Here is a 7,500-nt window from a genome sequence, read left to right as displayed (position 1 = left end):
AATGAAACTGTATGGTCTTTACCAATGAAACTATATGGTCTTTACCAATGAAACTGTATGGTCTTTACCAATGAAACTATATGGTCTTTACCAATGAAACTGTATGGTCTTTACCAATGAAACTATATGGTCTTTACCAATGAAACTATATGGTCTTTACCAATGAAACTATATGGTCTTTACCAATGAAACTATATGGTCTTTACCAATGAAACTGTATGGTCTTTACCAATGAAACTATATGGTCTTTACCAATGAAACTATATGGTCTTTACCAATGAAACTGTATGGTCTTTACCAATGAAACTATATGGTCTTTACCAATGAAACTATATGGTCTTTACCAATGAAACTATATGGTCTTTACCAATGAAACTATATGGTCTTTACCAATGAAACTGTATGGTCTTTACCAATGAAACTATATGGTCTTTACCAATGAAACTATATGGTCTTTACCAATGAAACTATGGTCTTTACCAATGAAACTATATGGTCTTTACCAATGAAACTATATGGTCTTTACCAATGAAACTATATGTTCTTTACCAATGAAACTATATGGTCTTTACCAATGAAACTGTATGGTCTTTACCAATGAAACTATGTGGTCTTTACCAATGAAACTATATGGTCTTTACCAATGAAACTATATGGTCTTTACCAATGAAACTATGTGGTCTTTACCAATGAAACTATATGGTCTTTACCAATGAAACTATATGGCCCTTACCAATGAAACTATATGGTCTTTACTAATGAAACTATATGGTCTTTACCAATGAAACTATATGGTCTTTACCAATGAAACTATATGGTCTTTACCAATGAAATGATATGGTCTTTACCAATGAAACTATATGGTCCTTACCAATGAAACTATATGGTCTTTACCAATGAAACTATATGGTCTTTACCAATGAAACTATATGGTCTTTACCAATGAAACTATATGGTCCTTACCAATGAAACTATATGGTCTTTACCAATGAAATTATATGGTCTTTACCAATGAAACTATATGGTCCTTACCAATGAAACTATATGGTCTTTACCAATGAAACTATATGGTCTTTACCAATGAAACTATATGGTCTTTACCAATGAAACTATATGGTCCTTACCAATGAAACTATATGGTCTTTACCAATGAAATTATATGGTCTTTACCAATGAAACTATATGTTCTTTACCAATGAAACTATATGGTCTTTACCAATGAAACTATATGGTCTTTACCAATGAAACTATATGTTCTTTACCAATGAAACTATATGGTCCTTACCAATGAAACTATATGGTCTTTACTAATGAAACTATATGGTCTTTACTAATGAAACTATATGGTCTTTACCAATGAAACTATATGTTCTTTACCAATGAAACTATATGGTCTTTACCAATGAAACTATATGGTCTTTACCAATGAAACTATATGGTCCTTACCAATGAAACTATATGGTCTTTACCAATGAAATTATATGGTCTTTACCAATGAAACTATATGTTCTTTACCAATGAAACTATATGGTCTTTACCAATGAAACTATATGGTCTTTACCAATTAAACTATATGGTCTTTACTAATGAAACTATATGGTCCTTACCAATGAAACTATATGGTATTTACTAATGAAACTATATGGTCTTTACCAATGAAACTATATGGTATTTACCAATGAAACTATATGGTCTTTACTAATGAAACTATATGGTCTTTACCAATGAAACTATATGGTCTTTACCAATGAAACTATATGGTCCTTACCAATGAAACTATATGGTCTTTACTAATGAAACTATATGGTCTTTACCAATGAAACTATATGGTCTTTACCAATGAAACTATATGGTCTTTACCAATGCAACTATATGGTCTTTACCAATGAAACTATATGGTCTTTACCAATGAAACTATATGGTCTTTACCAATGAAACTATATGGTCCTTACCAATGAAACTATATGGTCCTTACCAATGAAACTATATGGTCTTTACCAATTAAACTATATGGTCTTTACCAATGAAACTATATGGTCTTTACCAATGAAACTATATGGTCTTTACCAATGAAACTATATGGTCTTTACCAATGAAACTATATGGTCCTTACCAATGAAACTATATGGTCTTTACCAATGAAATTATATGGTCTTTACCAATGAAACTATATGTTCTTTACCAATGAAACTATATGGTCTTTACCAATTAAACTATATGGTCTTTACCAATGAAACTATATGTTCTTTACCAATGAAACTATATGGTCCTTACCAATGAAACTATATGGTCTTTACTAATGAAACTATATGGTCTTTACTAATGAAACTATATGGTCTTTACCAATGAAACTATATGTTCTTTACCAATGAAACTATATGGTCTTTACCAATGAAACTATATGGTCTTTACCAATGAAACTATATGGTCCTTACCAATGAAACTATATGGTCTTTACCAATGAAATTATATGGTCTTTACCAATGAAACTATATGTTTTTTACCAATGAAACTATATGGTCTTTACCAATGAAACTATATGGTCTTTACCAATGAAACTATATGGTCTTTACTAATGAAACTATATGGTCCTTACCAATGAAACTATATGGTCTTTACTAATGAAACTATATGGTCTTTACCAATGAAACTATATGGTCTTTACTAATGAAACTATATGGTCTTTACCAATGAAACTATATGGTCTTTACCAATGAAACTATATGGTCTTTACCAATGAAACTATATGGTCTTTACTAATGAAACTATATGGTCTTTACCAATGAAACTATATGGTCTTTACCAATGAAACTATATGGTCTTTACCAATGAAACTATATGGTCTTTACCAATGAAACTATATGGTCTTTACTAATGAAACTATATGGTCTTTACCAATGAAACTATATGGTCTTTACCAATGAAACTATATGGTCTTTACCAATGAAACTATATGGTCTTTACCAATGAAACTATATGGTCTTTACCAATGAAACTATATGGTCTTTACCAATGAAACTATATGGTCTTTACCAATGAAACTATATGGTCTTTACCAATGAAACTATATGGTCTTTACCAATGAAACTATATGGTCCTTACCAATGAAACTATATGGTCTTTACCAATGAAACTATATGGTCTTTACCAATGAAACTATATTGTCTTTACCAATGAAACTATATGGTCTTTACTAATGAAACTATATGGTCTTTACCAATGAAACTATATGGTCTTTACCAATGAAACTATATGGTCTTTACCAATGAAACTATATGGTCTTTACCAATGAAACTATATGGTCTTTACCAATGCACTGCAGGAAACGGGCTGAAAAGCCAAAACACCTGTGCAATGACTTGAGGCAACATACTGCAATCAGCATGAATGAGGATGTTAAGTAGTCTCTTAAAACAGACGGTTGGCTCTCACAATTTCTAAATGCTTTCGCCTAAATGTCTGTAATTCGAGCAGGGAAAACTTGGTAAAAACGGAAAGGGGAAGCTCAGGTAAAATAATGAGTGATGATAGGGGGATGTCCCGGATGTCCCGCCTAAAGGCAGGTGATTGGAGAAATACAAGCGGACATCTGCTCGTATTTCTCCAATCAACTGCATCGGTTCGAACTTCCTCCAGGTCTGAAGCGCCTTCCCAATCAAACGTCACCTTACAGCTACAGCAGCTGGACTTCCCTCGTTAGTTTAAAGTATTATAGCTGCTTCTCCTACACCAGAACTTTACACCATTAGATTAACCTTGTTAACGACATCGAGCACCGCTTAGACTACAATTGACCGCTACGCTGCATACAGCCACTAAGACAGAATTCCTCATATGTAGCCTAATATTGTGGCAATAAAAGTGATTGTGATTCTCATTCTGAAACCCCAGGGGAAAATCTTGAGATCAAAATCACATCTAAATCTAAATCTAAATCTTGACCTCGCTTTAGAAAACCTGATGTAAAACAACATGAATGCTAAAACGGCCCTATGACCCCGACTGACTCAGAATCTGCCTAACGTGTCTAATGAGCATGTGTGGTGGTAACCTAGTTCCTGGAAGGGTTCCTTCCCGGTCGTTGCACATTCATTTCCCCCATCTGGTTGGTTCAGCGAGGGCAGTGGGTTCCCCCCGTACTGTCCCGGCCCGGCCCGGCCCCTTACCTTGGGTCCCCACCAGGTCACCCCCACATGCAGAGCGTAGTCACAGCAGGCCTTGGCATCAGCCAGAGCCCGGCACTTCTCGTAGGCGTCCAGCAGGGAGCAGTGTTGTTCAGGCAGGACCAGAGACACCACCATGGTAGTACCACCCATCAGAGCCGCCTGGCAGGGAGGGAGGGAGGGAGGGGAGGGAGGGAGGGAGGGAGAGAGAGAGAGAGAGAGAGAGAGAGAGATAACAGGTTGATTAGGGGACAATGAATCCATTGTAAAACAAAGACACACACAGTGTTCATCATAGTGACAGTGAACAATGCTCTTTCTTTATGAACTGTTATTCACATCAACACGTCTTGTTTATCACAGACAAATAAATACAGTGGACAGCAGCAGAGACAGTGACCAGTTACACACTATGCAGAGCCCAGGTCATAAATGGCACTTTTATGTCGCCATGAGGACGCAGATAACGCTGCTCGGCCATGCCTATCGCGTGAAGCCCCCACCCCCCCCCACGCTCCGTCCACAGCCAGACGCGCTCGCTATCACCCCGTGTGGTGTAATATCCCCCAACAAGGAGACTGAACCACAGGGAAATGAGCCAAGAGGCCGATAAACATTTATTGAATGCGGCGAGGAACGGGAAGAGAAACAGAGAGATCTTGAAAACACACCACAGCTTTCCCAATGCTTTAGGGTTCATTTTGAATTTAATTGATTTTGGATTTTTTTTTGCTGATATCAGATATGTCAATATTTTCCAACTCTTTTGGCCGATTGCCGTTACTGCACGCACTTTTTCTCCACCTAATTTGAGAGAACATCAAGTCTCTCCTGTCGTGGAACGAACACATTATTATGCCTCCTCTTATGATGACGGCCCACTGGCAGATGCAGACATAAATACACTGCTTTTCAAAATGTGCACATTCACTGGGCAAAATAAGAAAAATGCTCTTCAACTTAACTGCAATTCAGTGACATAATAGAGGCTTCGTTCTCCATCCTTTCAAACCTAAATCTGACATGAATTGAGCGACCCTGCAGTCTGCCTGTGGCAGTGTGTGAACTCATTCCTCCAGATGAGTCTCAGACGGGGGCGGGGCCTCTGCCTCTTTGTGACTGACAGCTCTGTCAGCCAGTTAGATCTCAGATTCTCCATTACCATAGAAACCAGACAGAACCATCCGCAGCATCAGCACCTAGGCTCTTGCTCGTCTGGGTGTGTGTGTGCATGTATGAAGAGTGGAAGATCATTGATCACTGTCTGTGTGTGTGTGTGTGTGTGTGTGTGTGTGTGTGTGTGTGTGTGCGTGTGCGTGTGCGTGTGCGTGTGCGTGTGCGTGTGCGTGTGCGTGTGTCTGTGTGTGTCTGTGTGTGTGTGTGTGTGTGTGTGTGTGTGCGTGTGCGTGTGCGTGTGTCTGTGTGTGTCTGTGTGTGTGTGTGTGTGTGTGTGTGTGTGTGTGTGTGCGTGTGCGTGTGCGTGTGTCTGTGTGTGTCTGTGTGTGTGTGTGTGTGTGTGTGTGTTTGAGGTGCAACTAACCATTATTTTCATGTCGATTACTTTCCCGATTAGTATTTGATCTATAAAATGTCAGAAAATGGTGAAACATGATCACCTTTTCCCCAAACCCCAAGATGATGTCCTCAAAATGTCTTCTTTTGTCCTGACCAGAGCAATTTAGAGAGAGAGTGGCGTCAGCGGAGGACCAAAATGCGTGACTCATTAGCCAATGAACAACCAGGAAGGGGTCTCGCGCTACTTTTGAATGCTAAAATTAAGCTGTACAATTTGGAAAAAAGAAAAGAAAAAAGAAAACGTTCAGAGTACAACACAAACTGTCCATTTTGCTGCAACTCGACAGTGCTGCTTAATCCAGGACCTTACTTCCTGGAACTCTTGAGAGTAAAAAACTGGTCCATTGGAGTGAATGGAGATGTAGCGACTCTTCTATATACAGTACATGGCTCTGGTCCTGACCAACAGTCCACAATGCAAAGAGAATGAGTTTACTGTCATAGAAGACTAAAGAAACCAGAAAATATTCACATTTAAGCTGGAAGAAGAGAATTTTTAAAAAGTTAGAGAAGATTTGTCTAAACAATGAATCGTTTATAAAAAAAAATGCAGATTGACTAATCGATTAATAGACAATAGCCAGGTAGACAAAGGAGTCAGCAGGAAACTCAGTAGACTTCAGTGGGACTTGGGGGCGTTAGATTCACAGACCCCGGATGAGGAAACCGAGGCAGCCCGGAGGAGACTAGACGGATTCACATTAATTTATGGACGAGATATAATGAGGATATGAACCGTTACATTGCAGAACATATATTATTTGCAGTGTGTACGACGCCCATTTTGGCCAGTTCCAGGACTCTACTCAGACCTGAATATCTTCTCTGGTGATCAGAATGAAAGCAAAGTTTTCTGGGTGAGTAAAACATCATATTTTAAGCTGAAATAAGGTCAGAGGTGTAAAAAAACGGAATTCTCCTTTAATTATGCCCAAATGCTCAATGCTTGACTAAATGCTTGACGCCATGTCCCCGGCACGCCGGCATGTTCTACATAAGCTAAGCTGAATACGTTTCCTTATTTTGCCAAGTGAATGTGTACAAACTTTGTACAAAAATACAATGCTTTGTACTACAAAGCATTGTATTTTTATCTGCATCTGCCAGTGGGCCATCACCATAAGAGTAGGCAAAATAATGTGTTGATTCCACTACAGGAGAGACTTTTGATGTTCTCTGAAATGAGGTGATAAGAAATATGTATAATATTTTCACCTCAAAATTGTATTAGAAGATAAACCCTTTGAGATGCACCATCTCATTTTCGAGGGGGTCCTCATATATATCGGCATCAGCAATCAACCAAAAGAGTTGGAAATATATTATTATTATTAATATTGGCATATCGGATAAAAGCATCCCTACTGCATGTTCACATAAGAAATGGATTGTCAGGAGACTGATGGATGCGTCACTGACTCCTGCACCATCACCACCGGAGATACACCAACAGCTGCACCTCCAGCCATCCGTCCATCAAGCTCCTGAAATTCGCCGATGACACCATCCTCATAGGGCTCACCTCTGATGGTGACGAGTCTGCGTGCAGGCAGGAGATCGACCACCTGACGACCTGGTGCAGTCAAAACAACCTGGAGCTCGATCAATGCCCAAAAGACAGTGGAGATGATTGTGGATTACAGGAGGAATGCAGCCCCACCTTCCCCCATCACCCTGGGTGACTCCCCAGTCAAAACTGTGGAGTCCTTCCGCTTCTTGGGAACCATCATCAGCCAAGATCTGAAATGGGAGCTGAACATCA

At 38.8% G+C, this 7,500-nt stretch overlaps 1 pseudogene across 1 annotated transcript in view; it reads right to left on the bottom strand.

Moving 5' to 3' along the window:
• LOC310781998 (dihydropyrimidinase-related protein 5-like) overlaps nt 1–7,500 on the bottom strand; it is a 70,027-nt pseudogene that overhangs the window by 11,840 nt on the left and 50,687 nt on the right. The window contains exon 6 of the transcript in view: nt 4,167–4,325. The product of the transcript in view is annotated as a dihydropyrimidinase-related protein 5-like (transcript). The remainder of the gene's footprint in view (nt 1–4,166; nt 4,326–7,500) is intronic.

The sequence above is a fragment of the Poromitra crassiceps genome (assembly GCF_964638095.1).
Source record: "Poromitra crassiceps genome assembly, chromosome: 9".
NCBI classification, from domain to species: domain Eukaryota; kingdom Metazoa; phylum Chordata; class Actinopteri; order Beryciformes; family Melamphaidae; genus Poromitra; species Poromitra crassiceps.
Note: the sequence above shows the minus strand (reverse complement) of the source record. Positions and strands in the feature narration are given on the sequence as shown.